The sequence below is a fragment of the Urocampus carinirostris genome, chromosome 12, assembly GCF_059441175.1.
Source record: "Urocampus carinirostris isolate Australia breed hairy pipefish chromosome 12, RoL_Ucar_1.0, whole genome shotgun sequence".
Classification (NCBI taxonomy): Eukaryota; Metazoa; Chordata; class Actinopteri; order Syngnathiformes; family Syngnathidae; genus Urocampus; species Urocampus carinirostris.
In genome coordinates, this window is record NC_142360.1 from 24839839 (window position 1) to 24855300 (window position 15462).

Genomic DNA, 15462 nt, shown 5'->3' on the forward strand with positions numbered 1-15462 from the left:
TGGGTTGGGAGGGGGGATTTCCCGTTATCCCTGCCAGAAGGAGAGGGAGGGAATGGTTATTGTGATGCAAATGTCACTGCCTTGTCTGCTGTTTGTGGCAGGAAATTTAATTAGCAGTTGTGTAGCCACGGTGCAAACAGGTGGAATGTAAAGAATGCTCGTGATGAAACACACATAGACAGACTTAAAAACATTTAATTTCACAACCAGTTACAACTTGTTGCCACGGTCTATGTACCAGTCAGTGTCGACGTTTCATTCCCAAATGACAAGATGTGTTATTTTGTATCCTAGCAACGTAAAGCCACAGTGATTTGCAAAATGACTCCAATCCTGCAGACTCAACTAGTTGCACTCAAACATACTGCCACGTTAATTAAAACTCTTTCCTATGGTGAAACTGCCACATTAACACGTCCAAGCAGTAATTTTGATTTCCACGTAATAAGCCCCACGAGGCATTCTCTGCTGTATGATTTCAGGATATGCTTTTCACTTAAAGGGAAAATTCACAACACAGAATTCCTACAATACAACAAACAGTGTAAAAACATTTCAGATGCCCAAGTAGCGCACACAGCAACAAGATTGGGCGTTTTACTATAATTAGTTACAGTTACTAGATACTTCATTTAAAAGGTAATTGCGTAACCCCACAGACTACTGAAACCCAAAAGTCAAGTCAAGTCATTTTTATTTGTATAGCCCTAAATCACGAAGAGTCTCAAAGTAGCACGCATCTCTGAAAGTAACTATTTAGTTACAAATCACCATCTATACTTGAGTTGAAACCGACCCCTTAGAACTTCCTATAACAGAAATAAAAGAAAACATGTACAACGAGATTGTGGAAGCAGTGAACCCGTGATATTTATTGGTTTGTGGAATCTTGCGATCTTGCAAACCAAAACAGATGAGCCACCCCATATCCACATTGTCATTTCCTTCTTAATTTCTAGGTAATGTCCAAGATATTTTTCTTTTTTTCTCCAAGCAAGGTGTATTGCAAAAATAATTTTGCAAATGAAAAGCCCGAAATTACCATAAATTCTAGACTCAAGTTTTCCCAATTGATTTTGGTTTTTTTCTGTACAAGCCACCCCCCTTCCCCACATGCTGCTAATCGTTTCCGGTGACACACAACCAGATATGCACATATAAACTGACCCCCTGATTACAGTATTTTATTTTATAGTTGTAAAAACAACTTAGATGTGAGTAATTACGGTAAAAAGAATATAAGACTATTAATAGGGAGAAATGACGCATCCTTGTACGTCAGGCTTGAGACAGCAACACAGTGAGCGTAATAGGTTGTATTTTGTTTTTTTGTAGGTAGATATAAACATGCTAGCTAGCGTTGTGTTGCCTGTAGATCGTTTTTTTGTATATTACTCTGTGAGCACAGGAGAATTCTGTCAAATGTCGGATGAAGTTGTAATTCATGATCTGTTTTTAAAAAATAGCGGAGTAAAGCAACGTGCTTTAACGTCGGATGAGTTACAAAATTGTATTAACAACTGTTATGATTGCCGATTCAGAGAACCTGTGACTGCTCAAATGGTGCCAACAGCCCTGAGAGCTGATTGGCTAATGGACTCTTTTTAAACCGCCGGCTTTCAAGAGATCCCTGTCAGATCGGTGTGCTAACCGTTGCTCCCAGCTCGGCAAGCTCTCACGTTTAGACTCTGTTCCTGCCCTGTTTTTCTCTGCCTGATAGCCGTTGCCAACCTGATTCCGGACCTGAATCTGCCCTGTTCTGCCTTCCCGATATCCGACCTGTTTCGCCCCGCTACCTGCCTGACACCTGTTGCCGACCTTGTTTCCGAACTTGACACTGCCCTTGCTCTCCCGTCCCGGCTACGACTTGTATTTCTTGCCAATCTTCGACCATCCTCGCTCGACACGGAAGTGCCACTTCCGCGTCTCCTGCCACCTGGTACCCAGGTCCGTACTATCGGATCGTGGAAGCAAGCACGACTCTCCCTCTTTAATAATAAAAACTGAGCAAACTAACGCTATTGGGTCCTGAGTCTGTTTCTGGTCTGTGACAAATAATGTGGAACCGTACTCGTTACCAAGAAAATAAATTGCATTCCAGGATCCCATTTCTCCGTGACACGTTACTCCCAACACTGCACAGCAATGACACTAATGACACGGACTCTATATCTGTAGGTTAAGTGGAGAAGAGCCGGTGATTCTCCTTACAGGCTGCGGCGGTCCTCATCAAGATCAGCTAAATACAGCATGAGCAAACACAAGGCAGATCATGTGATCAAAAGCAGTGACAGGTCACCCGCTGTCCAAAAGACCATTGCAGCTGTCCCCTCGGGAGCTACACTATACAATGCACATGGGCCCAAATAGCATTAGTATGCTGGCTCTAGGAAGGTGCAACATATTTTTCCAACACGAAATGTATAACCAGGGTTCGTACACTTTTTTAATGAAAAAGTTCAAACAGGGTTCCAACAGCTTAAGGCAAGTTCAATTCAAGACTGTTTATTGCCTTTTGAAATCAAAAGACCAAGTCGACAAAAAACCCACAATTGAGACAAGCAAAACAAACAAAAAAAAACAATTAAGAATATTGCACACAATACATTGAGCCTGGTACACTGGAACAGCTTTTAGCCATGGCGATATTTGTTTGTCGTTCTGATTAAATGGACACTTTCCAATGGTCCAAAGTAAAAGTCTCTGTCTGAAGTTGCCAGGTGTATTGTGGGTAGACCTAAGACATACGTCTTCTCTGGAAGGCTCCGACTGAGATCGCATGACTGTTTTGATGGTTCCGTTATTGCGGTCATGTGATGGTACCACCAAAGTAAATCGGTGAATTATTTTCAAAAAATCAAATGTTACTAAATCGTTTTAGTTCAAACAAATTTGAATCTTTGAATCTGATAATCTTTGAAAAAAAACATTTCAATGCCATTTTAGGCCTTTTTTTTAAAATAATGAATTTAATGCCTTTTGAGACTATTCAAGGATCCAATTTCAAGCTCATTTTAAGGATTTTCCAAGCCAATATTCAAATTTCTCCAGTATCATTCCAAAAAGAAATAATCCATTATTATATTGTTTGTTATAATAATTATCATTATTATTATTGATCCCACCAACAAACACTATTGAAAGTAAATTGTTCTGAAGTTTAACTTGTGTGTCAACTAAGCAACCGTAAAGAAGAATTGGTTAACTGAGCCACTATTTCCTTCCATTTACCGGTAACTTGCTGGCATAAAAAGATGTTTTACTTGACACTTACACAATCGGGACCAGTGTTGAATATGAAACGAAAAAGTCACACACAAGAACTTCACAAAGTGGCTCGCACAATCTTTGTGTAGCACTGATCAAAAGAACAGTTTTTTGTTTTGTTTTTTTGACTATGATCGCTAAAATAAAATCACTATCTTGCTGCATGCACATACTTTGTGTTTATTTGAAAAGTTATTATATGCGATCTTTTTCTGTCAATTGGGTGGTATAAATTAATTCTGCCGTTCTGCTTCAACAATGTGCGTGCAAGTTGACTACGTCACACTTGTTTACAAACACGGAAATGGCTCTTTAGCCGCGATTCACACACAGTATGCGATTTTTATTAAAACCACAACCTGTTGGTTTGATACACATCATGCACCTGTACGGGGCGATGACACTTCCCATGACAATTTCATACAAACTTATGCCAGCTGCTGTTAATCACGACGGTAGAAGATACGCAATGGTAAATCTAAGGCACCAGAGCAGGCGTGACATTGTCCTTTTTAGCAGTATTTCCCCCTTCCTTTAATGCGTGGTCTATCGAGTCTGACTGCCATGAAATGGTTACATTTTCAACCATTCAAAAGCACTTCACCCAAAATTCAAGCACTTGTCAAACCTTGAAAACACAACATAAAAATTCAAGCATTTTCAGGGATTTCAAGCAAGTATTTGCGGGAACCCTGTTAAGCACATTTTAATCTCATCTCATTAACTGCACCGCTTATCCTCAGTAGGGTCGCGGGGGTGCTGGAGCCCATCCCAGCAATCATCGGGCAGTGGGCAGGGGACACCCTGAACTGGTTGCCAGCCAATCGCAGGGCACACAGGGACAGACAACTCGCTCGCTCGTTCACACTTAGGGACAATTTGGACCGGCCAATCCACCTGAAATGTCTTTGGAATGTGGGAGGAAACCAGAGTGCCCGGAGGAAACCAAAGCAAGCACGGGGAGAACATACAAACTCCGCACAGGAAGTCCGGTAGCTGGATTTGAACCCACACAGGAGGTTCCCAAGAACTGTGCTGCACACGCGCTAACCACTGCGCCAATGATACTGCCACAAATCCTGCACTTGATGCCACTCTAAAGTGAATTAGTCAGAAAGAAATTGTTTCTTTGTGAAAATAACAACCCTGCGCATTATGTACATTTTATGCAGGGATCAGAGTGGAGATTTTCATTTTCAGCTGAAATAGCCAGGGTCCAGGAATAAAGCAGGGCGGAGCCAACCCCCAACCACCCCCCGCCCCCCGCCCCCCAAGCTCCTGGGTTGTAGGCAATTTACTTGTCCAAAACCATGCTTATATTTATCATTTAAGTAACATTTTTAGAAGATTAAAATAATTTGCCCACATAACTGATTTTTTTGTAAATACTGCAAGATAAGTTCAAATGCAGTTCAGTCCCTGCAGTTTGGCCAACAATGCGGCCAATTTTTCTAACGGCCGCCAGGGTGCGCCAGAGCAATAAAGGAAAGAGTGAGACAGTCGGATTTTGAATTTGTTTGCTACGCAAGAGAAAAAGTGAAAAAGTCGGAATGCCTTTGGGGTTCAAAAACAGCGGAAATCCGCGGATCCGCAGAAAATTCTGATCCCTGTTTATGACAGTGGTCTGCAACCACCGTAGGTCGCTTGGTACCAGACCGAACGGAAGGGAAAAAAAGGCTTTTACATTTTTAACATATTTATTGTTGTATACCCGCCTGAGGTTTAATTTCATCATAACACTAATTATACGGTGCCACGTTGTACAATGTTGTAATGGAGCATTATGGGAAAGAGTTCAGACAAAACAATGCTTTACAATGTCGTACTGTGAGTAAAATTAGTGTGGTGTTGTGATAAAATCGAATGCTTTTTCCTATGCCATCTTGATCCCTAGGGTTCTATTTACGCAATGGATTTGAGCTTATTAATAGTAATATTATTCTTATTATCATTATTATTATTGTTGGTTTTTATTATTAATGTTATTAACTGGCTAGGCCGCGAGAATATATCGTCAGACATTAAACCTGTCCGTGGTACAGAAAAGGTTGCCGACCATTGTCAAAAGAAATACATCTACACATAATTCAATTACCCCATTCAGGCGCCTTTTCTTCATGGCCTGTCTCTGCAAGCAAGAAGTATGCACTTTAACCACACAGCAAGATGAAAATAACGTGATTAAACCACTACCATTGAAAAGAATAACATTTTGCGTTCTTCTCTCTTTCCATGACTTGGGTGTATTTGTGTGTCAAGTTGCCATGTAAACATAATATTGTCACTCACACACTGGGGGTAGGAGGAACTGACTTCCTTTGCAGCCCGCCTTAAGGGGGAGTTATTTGGCGTACATAAAAGGCCCCATCATTTTTTAATTTCACAATATTTTTCAAGGAAAAAGAATGTCACAAACCATGCCGAAAGTGGCAGTAGTGACAGTTAATAGAGAAATGCAATGTCAATACCCAAAGTATGAAATTAATTAGACATCAATTACACTCATTGGAGAATATATATATATATATATATATATATATATATATACAGTGAAGAAAATAAGTATTTGAACACCCAGCTATTTTGCTATTTCTCCCATTTAGAAATCATGGGGGGGTCTGAAACTTTCACCGTAGGAGCATGTCTACTGCGAGAGAGATAAACTAAAGTGAATCCACCTGTGAACACCTGTGTACTATCTAAAATTCTGACCCTGAAAGACCTGTTAGTCCGCCCATTAGAAGTCCACTTGCACTCCATGTATCATCCTGAATCAGATGCACCTGTTTGAGGGCCTAAGCTGCATAAAAACACCTGTCCACCCCATACAATCAGTAAGACTTTAACTTGTAACATGGCGAAGACCAAAGAGCTGTCAAAGGACACCAGAGACAAAATTGTACACCTCCACAAGGCTGGAAAGGGCTACGGAGTGATTGTCAAGCAGCTTGGTGAAAAAAGGTCCACTGTTGGAGCAATCATTAGTAAATGAAAGAAGCTAAACATGACGGTCAATCTCAATCGGAGTGAAAGCCCCATGCAAGATATCACCTTGTGGGGTCTCAATGATTCCTTAAAAAGGTGAGGAATCAGCCCGGAACTACACGACAGTAGTTGGTCAATGACCTGAAAAGAGATGGGACCACAGTTTCCATGGTCACTGTAGATAATACTCTAAGACGTCATGATTTCAAATCATGCGTGGCACGAAAGGTTCCCCTGCTTAAACCAGCACATGTCAAGGCCCGTCTTAAGTTTGCATCTGACCATTTGGATAATAGAGAGGAGTCATGGGAGAAAGTTTTGTGGTCAGATGAGACCAAAATAGAGTTTTTGGGTCAAAATTCCACAAAGTGTGTTTGGAGAAGAAAGAATGAATAGTGCAATCCGAAGAACACCATCCCTGGGGAAAAACCTCCTTCCCTCAGTCAGGGCATTGAAGATGGGTCGACACTGATCTTCCAACACGACAATGGCCTAAGGCACACAGCCAGGAAAGCCAAGGAGTGGCTCTGTAAGAAGCATATAAAAGTTCTAGCATGGCCCGTATATATATTTACACATTGCTTTTATTGCTCTTTGGTTCAAAAAGGATCTCAACCCCTGTACTAGAGGTATAAAATTATTTGTCCGTGGTCGATTAGTGTTGAGCTTGTTAAAACAGAATCTTTAAAAAGTGTATGGCTTTTAGTACATCACTATAAACTACTCTAGTGAAAGTTTGACTCAAGTGATTTTGAAGAGAGGGGCCTAATTAGATACACTCTCATGCTGCAAAGATTCTTCTTGATGCTTCAGCGGTAAGCAGCATTACAAATGACCGAGCACCTGACAGCTGTCTCTGAAAAGATCCGTCATTAGAATCACTGTCCCTATGGAGACAAACAGAACAGACTCCCGGGAGAATGTGGGTACACAAAATATAGCTCCAATACACAACTTATTAAAAGAAATGTCTGATTCTGAGGGAGTTTGTGAGCACTTGATTCTTAAAGTTTGTTCCCATGTGTCAACAAAGAGATTCACAGTTAACATTCACTGACGGTATTCAATATATCAATGTTTTTTTCCAACTCTCGTCATCTAAAATGTATCATTACACAAGCTATTGTTCAGATATTATTTCAATCTCTCTTGTATCCAATTAATTGAAGAGATATTTTGTGTAGTATTGGGTGTGTTTGGTAAAAACTTGGATGCAGTAAAGAAAGCTGGTAGTTAAATTATTGTGTCTTATCGCATTGTGTGAATCACATCGAGGTACATATTTGACGTGTGCATTTAAGTCAAGTCAGGTCAAGTTTACTGGTATAGCTCTTAATCATAAGGAGTCTCAAAGGCTCTACCACCATGACACCATCCCGTGATACCCAAACATTGGTTTGTACAATTGAAATGAACTAAATAGCCACAAACTGCTGTGCATTTGGCGTCTTTGATAAAAGCTTACTACTGTACAGCAGGGGTGGGTTCCATGGCTCTTTTTATGGGTACATACGGCTTGGAGATAAAATTAAACTCATGCAAATCTCATCTATAGTGTTCCAATTTAGATAAGTGTGGAGTCGAAGTCTAGTGCTCACTTAGCTGGCGTAGCGTTAATTACGCTTATGGTTCAGTGCAGTATGTTAAGAGCATACTCCCCACTACAGTTTACAGTCAAGGTGTGAGATTAACACAACTCATTTTGGCTGTACGTCGCGAAGGAACCCTTCATATGGAAGCTCATTAAACAATTTAGCTTCACTGTTGAGACAAATTATGATGAAACCCCACAAAAAACTGTAAGAAGCCAGAAACGACAGCCAAGCACACAGAGCAATTCAATTGGGAGAGTGGTAGGGGTCGGCGGAGCTGTGCACACGGCACACTTCCTGGTACCCAGTGCCGGCTGCACAGAAAGTGATTACGTCAGTATCCTTGTTTGCAGTATTTTAGAACATTTTTACAAAAGAACTCTGCTCGAACCTTGTTTTAAAACCATTATGAAAAAAATAAGGTTAAACTATCTTAAGTAGTTTAAAGTGGTTATTTGTTGATATGCAGGGTTGGGTAGGGTTACTTTAACTTGATTACTTTCAATTACTTTTGGATTACTCCAATACCAAATATGCTAATAAAAGACAAAAGAAACTAAATATGAATAAAATTACTAAATTCTGTGCAGGCTTGGGGAGTAACGGAATACATGGAACGGCAAAAATGATGTTGGCAAGCTGTTTGGATTTATTTTCATTTTGTTTCTGTCGCATTTTATGTTAGTTTTGCCGGAGATCATAGAGATCAAAGCCAGGAGAGAAAGCTTACCACGTGTTGTGAGTCATAATTTGATTCATATTTAGTTTCTTTTGTCTTTTATTAGCATATTTGGTATTGGAGTAATCCAAAAGTAATTGACAGTAATCAAGTTAAAGTAACCCTACCCAACCCTGTTGATATGTGACACAGGCCCTGGCATTATTCTTATTTCATTTTTTTTTTTTAATCAAATCATGTAACGTCACACAGAGCAACAAAATTAAATTTGTCTTACAATATGTGTTATGGCTCCCCCCTCAAAAACAAATCTATATATAGGAGCCTACAGGCCTGCTTTAAAAATAGATCACTAGTCCTGGGTCATTGTGATTTTCTAGTGAAAATATTTTTTTTTGTCGTTGACAGAGTCTATTTAACCATACATCCAAAAATCAACTTTTTCTTAACAGAGTAATAACATCATAAGTTGTTATTTTAGAAATGCATTGCACACTGGATGCCCTTTGCGCTAATAAGTAATAAAACGTAGCTCTAAGCTTGAAATAGGTTGGAGACCCCTGGTGTAGTGCAACCAAATACGTGTGCTACATAGCACAAGGAAGAATACTACCGAGACTCACAGTAAACAATACACACGAGTTTACTTCACATCAGGGCTGCAACTAACGATTAATTTAGTTCTCGATTAATCGGTCGATTATTTTTCCGATTAATCGATGAATAACATTTATAATTTCCCTCTTATTTCTTCAAATATTGAAGTTTTGGACAGTTAGACGATTATAAGTGTCAATTAAATTGATAATTTTAAAAAATGCATAGAAATGTATGCTGTACACTTGCAAATATGTAAGATACTCTTTTCCGACCACCGTATCCACAGATCATATTCAATTTGGACTTATCATACAAAAAAAGAAAAGAACAATACATTTCTATTTGTGAAGATTTTTTGTATCCACAAAAAATAAAAAAATTTAAACAAACCTACTTTTCAAAATGTGGTCAACACATTTTGGGAGGTTAAATTTTGGAACATGATAAACATTGCCATATATATGCTCAAGAATTTGACCCCTTGGGTAGAGTACAACATGTCATTATTATTATTTTTCTTTATACTTTATTTATTTCATACTTATTTTCTGTTATGTCTGTTCTCTTGAAGGTTAACTGTGTTTCATGATGAAACAGTCAAACGATACAAAGTTGAAACTTTCATGGCAATTTTGTTTGTAAATTATGCTATGTTCAAAATGTAATACAGTATATACAAAATGTAAAAGAGTTTTTTTTTTAAATAAAACTGTCTTGGCACCCTATGCCAGATTAAAGCGGTACTACAATTCCCAGCGTCCCAACAAAATGGTGTGCATTCTACTTTGCATTGATTTAAAATTCTTGATGGCTCAAAAATCACGTGATACAACGGATCGATTATCTAATTAGTTGCCAACGTTTTTATTCATCGATTTTAATCGATTGTCAATTAATTGTTTCAGCACTACTTTACATCTTTTTTCCCAGCCTTTTTGAATGTTTTGGGTACCCGTAGCTGCAAGATGGCGGATTATTATGTAAATTTTCTTCAGGTGAGGCTCATATAAAGTAAATAGTATTTTTTTTCTCAACCTACAAGTACTTCAAAAAAATGCAGGTTTATAAGATAGTTAATGTAATGCTTAATATTAAAATCAATATTGTTTTCTCAGGGACAATTTGTATTATTTGTCCATTAGATTTTACCGTATTGTGTCGTGCAACCAAAAAACAGTGCTACTAAGCAAAGTACAGTTTTTCTACTTATTTTTTGCCCAGTCTTACACAAGGTTTTTGGGGTACCCGTAGCAGCAAGATGGCCAAAAATAATGTCAGTCCCCTCTGTTTAAGCCTCTGGGTATGTAAAATAAATAACGATTTCTTGACCTTTGAGTATTTAAAGAAATGCATGTTTATATGATAGATAATGTAGTTTTTCCCATTATTTAAACCAACATTGTAATATTGTATTTAATGAAAGGTTTTCTTTTACCACTAGGAGGCGCTAAATAATATACATTATTCCTTTAATTAGTAATTGTCAGCACTAAAAGATGCTAAATGAAATAAAATGTCAACAACTGGGCAGCAGTGGTTAGCGCGTGTGCGGCACAGTTACAAGGCCTTGGGAACCTCCTGTGTGGGTTCAAATCCAGCTAACGGACTTCCTGTGCGGAGTTTGTATGTTCTCCCCGTGCTTGCGTGGGTTTCCTCCGGGCACTCCGGTTTCCTCCCACATTCCAAAGACATGCATTTCAGGTGGATTGGCCGGTCCAAATTGTCCTTAGGCGTGAATGAGCGAGCGAGTTGTCTGTCCCTGTGTGCCCTGCGATTGGCTGGCAACCAGTTCAAGGTGTCCCCTGCCCACTGCCCAATGATTGCTGGGATGGGCTCCAGCACCCCCGCGACCCTACTGAGAATAAGCGGTGCAGCTAATGAGATGAGATGAGGTCTCTAAACAACCAGTAAAATTGTGTAATTTTGGTTTAAATCCCCAAAAATGTGTTCGCTTAAAACCACTATGCCCCAAAATGGGTTACAAATGTTCATCAACTCAGCTGTTTTGGGGGGAACCCTGGTGGGCCCCAAGTAGGAGGGCCCTATATAACTTAGTGCAAAACGACTCTGATATGTAGTTCAAATTGATCCAAGAAGTGGTGGAGTGAGTAGGTTGTATTTATTTCATCTAATTTGTAGTACTCTACGTGTGTTGTTTTCTTTATTTTTCAGGATGTCGGGAATTACCCCTTTCCTGATGTCTCATTTTATTTAGTCATAAATAGAATGTATTCTAGTAGAATTGTCTAATTAAAAAGATATGCCGAAAGGAGTACATCACAAAACAAGGTTGAGAGCACTGATCGGCAGTGTTGGGAATAACGCATTTACAAATAACGCCATTATGTATCAGCGTTATTTTTTCAGTAACGGGGTCATCTAACTAATTACTTTCTCTGACGTTACCGTCACAGACGGTCAAAAGCGGTGCCCCCGCAAACTTGACCCTGTTTTCAGCGGCGCGGTTTTCGGCTCTCCTCCGAGTTGTTTACATCATGTCTTTTCGGAACATGTCACCATTCAAAATAGCGACAACCACATAGTTGGATAGAGATTACGAATACAGTATTTACTAGTGCACCGAAAGAAAGGCAAATGCGCTGTCGTCGTTGCCGCGGCAACCAACTCGTGTCGTTCAGGAACGAAACGTCTCTATGAGCCGGCTCTTGAAAGTGAACTCAGGGAAACGGGCTCCCCCAGCAATCAACAGATTGTAACCTCCGAAACGCCTTTTTTCTTGTATAATTGGTCAATATGCATTTTGGGGACAATTTTGTGTTGTTCTTTGAATTTGTTGAGCATAAAAAAGGCATTGTTTTTCTTTTATCTTTTTTTGTAGATTTATGAATATTTTCATTTGATAACCGGTGCTATTCCAGTGTTAAAGTGTTTTTATAACAATTTATAGTTTTCTTTTATCTCACTTTTTTCATTGTGTTCTTGAATTTTTCTTCTTTTCTTCTTCTTGTTTTTTGCATTTAATATATTAAACAGACTTTATATTGTTTACTGCTGTTTTGTTATTTTATTATATTATTTAGTGATTAAATGTGTTGCTACTTCAAGTGTAGGATAAATCTGTTGCTGGTAAGGTGCAATAAATATTACAACTACCTGTCTGATCTTATCTTTTTCAACATGTTACCTGATGTTCACTATGAGTGTGTACTGTTACACAATGCTAAATCTATTGCACCCTGGTCATGCTGGGAGGGGGCATACCACTTGTGAGGCCCCTTTCTCAAGATTCCTTTTTTCCTCACGCTAAAGTTTTGCGTTTTTCCTTGCCAGCATGTTGGTTTAAGATCAGAGGATGGTGTATTTGTAACCTGTGCAGTCCTTTGAGACCTCTTGTCATTAAGGGTGTCACAATTAAATGTGACTTTACTTGACTTGATTAAATTGACCCAAATATTGCTCAGTAGTAAACATACATTTAAACCTGTACATTTTTGCCATACAAAGTACGTTTATTATTTATTTTAAGACGTGTATGACGTACAAGAAAATCTGTATGGAAAAACGCAAATTTGTCAATTATGGGTACCATTCGGTATACACAGACTACGACGAAACGGCAAATCAATCAAGTCAAACGAGTTCGCCGCGGTAGCCTCTATCTCGGTATCTTTTTTTCCTATACAAACTAAGCGAGCGGTTTGATGCTACTGTGCACATGCATCTGTCGCCTCGGATTTCATGTGGTGGTTGTGTAGTGAAAAGAAGTCTGTCTCTTTTTAGATAACCGGATTTTTCCGCTCAACTCATTAAAGAGAGACGGTTCTCAAACGGCTCACTTGCTTTGATGCATTATATAACGAATTATTATGTTGTATAAAGAAGTTAAGAAAAAAAGGAGGTATAATAGGAGAAAATGAAAAAAAGACAGGTTTGTAGTTATCCCTTTAATCAGTATATTACCAACAATAAATTAATGCAGAAGATGAATTCATAATTTGAATAAGAAAATGTATTATTCTACTTAATCATATTTGCATGTATTTTTTCCTTCTCCCGTGAGCGTCCAAGCTACTTCATTTTTGAACTTTTCTTTTAATAAACCTCATTCATGTCGAGCAACTCAGGATCTCACAACAAAATATTTAATTAACAATATATATGATATAACGAAACACATGTACAATATAACATGTTAATATATATAAATAAACACGTTGAAAAAAAAATGGTGTAAGATTATTTTATATTTTGTAAGGGAAAATACAACATTTTGTAAGAGTAGGAGCCCTGGAGTAAAGTAACGGAAATCGTTTATTTCCTTGGTAACTAGTTAATCTTACTATAGAGTAATCTTTTATCAAACTCAACTACTGTTTTTTTTGGAAGTACTTGTGAGTAACTATAATTATTATTTTTTTAAAGTGACTTGGCCAACACTGCCGATGGGGCAGCAAAAACAAAGTTTGTAACTACTTGAGCCAAAATCTCTGTTGGGTAGTACTGCCGTTGCTAAGCTAACCCGGTTCCGCTGCCACCTGCCAGAGCGCTAGTTCGGGTAACTGCACTCCAAATCAAAAGTGAAGAAAACCAACAGATGCCTTTTAACAAAACGAAGTCTCCTCAAAACCCTAAAAATAAGCTAATTACGATAGCCCAAGTAAGCTAACGAAAAGGGAGTTGGTCTACGTTAGCCGGAGCCTTCGTGGAGCCTCTCACAAAGCTAGCGAGAGTGCTTTCGCGTCTACGCACAACATAGCAACAAGTGGGGGAAAGTGATGTCGAAAGCTTCCCAAGTTGGGATAGCGCTGACGCCACTCACAAACACGCGAACGTAAATGGATAAATCGACATTTTGAGAGTCGACCTCCATCGAGGGCTTTCTCAACTCGTTAAACGGCATCGCGGAAACCAGCCACTCAACTTCGCCCGATGTGGTGTGATTGATAATCAAGCGCGCCTGCCATAAAATCGTGCAGTTTGGGGGGGAGGAACAAAAGTCACTTTTGAAAAAGAATCACCTTAGTCTGAGGAAAAGTTGTGCCCGTGTCTTTCTTGTCACTCTCTCGGAGACCTCCAGATGCTGCTCCGGCTGCTGCGGCTGCTGTTGCTGAGTGTTGCGCCCGTTGGCAAGAAACTGTCTCCACGGCTACAGTCACTATGGCGCGACGGGGTCTCGAGGCAACTGTTGCTAGCCTTGAGTTTACACGTCACAGTCCACTCTTCGCGGGGGGACGGGCCAACGCGGAAAATCCCACCCACGGACCATTAAACTGTCGTGTTAACCCCTGCCACTAAGAGGCGACAACGGCTGCGCGCCATTCGCCCACGCTCAAAACCGATCAACGCCCATGTTTTTACAGGGTTGGGTAGGGTTACTTTAACTTGATTACTTTCAATTACTTTTGGATTACTCCAATACCAAATATGCTAATAAAAGACAAAATAAACTAAATATGAATAAAATGACTAAATTTTGTGCAGGCTTGGGGAGTAACGGAATACATGGAACGGCAAAAATGATGTTGGCAAGCTGTTTGGATTTATTTTCATTTTGTTTCTGTCGCATTTTATGTTAGTTTTGCCGGAGATCAAAGAGAACAAAGCCAGGAGAGAAAGCTTACCACGTGTTGTGAGTCATAATTTGATTCATATTTAGTTTATTTTGTCTTTTATTAGCATATTTGGTATTGGAGTAATCCAAAAGTAATTGAAAGTAATCAAGTTAAAGTAACCCTACCCAACCCTGTCTATTACTATAAATATAACATCAATAGTCCACATTATAAGTTCATGTTTTTTTTAAATTGGAATTAACGTCACGTTACATTGGGTATTTGTGTCATTAAATTCCTTTTACTTTATTATTGTTTTATTTTCAACACAAGGATATCTATCGATCAATCTCTCCAAAATAACCAAATAACCAAAATACGTTACTGTCTTGCTGTCACCTAAATTAATGTTGAATTCGATCTATCTATCTATCTATCTATCTATCTATCTATCTATCTATCTATCTATCTATCTATCTATCTATCTATCTATCTTAATTCATAAGTGAAACTACCATACATCCAAGCATGGACGTTCCTAGCCCGTTATTAAATTCAACCCAAGCACCCCCAAAATTTATGTCATTTTAAAAACTATTTTCCTTAAAAAAGTCAAGATAGGCTTAAATATGATTCAAAATGCTAAATATTTTTTATTTTGAAGTAAAAAATGTGAACAACATGTTAGGAGCGGCGGCGCAGTGGTTAGCGCGTGCGCGGCACAGTTTTGAGGTCATGAGATCAAACCTCCTGTGTGGAGTTTCCCGTGCTTGCGTGGGTTTCCTCCGGGCACTCTGGTTTCCTCCCATATTCCAAAATCATGCAT

At 39.0% G+C, this 15462-nt stretch overlaps 1 protein-coding gene across 5 annotated transcripts in view; it reads right to left on the reverse strand.

Moving 5' to 3' along the window:
* Positions 1-14354, reverse strand: part of rfx2 (regulatory factor X, 2 (influences HLA class II expression)) — a 61120-nt gene extending 46766 nt beyond the window's left edge. For all 5 annotated transcript variants that reach the window (XM_088349074.1, XM_088349073.1, XM_088349070.1 and 2 more), the window contains exon 1: positions 14103-14354. The gene's annotated coding sequence lies outside the window, so the exon portion shown is untranslated. The remainder of the gene's footprint in view (positions 1-14102) is intronic.
* Between the last annotated feature and the right edge of the window lie 1108 nt (positions 14355-15462).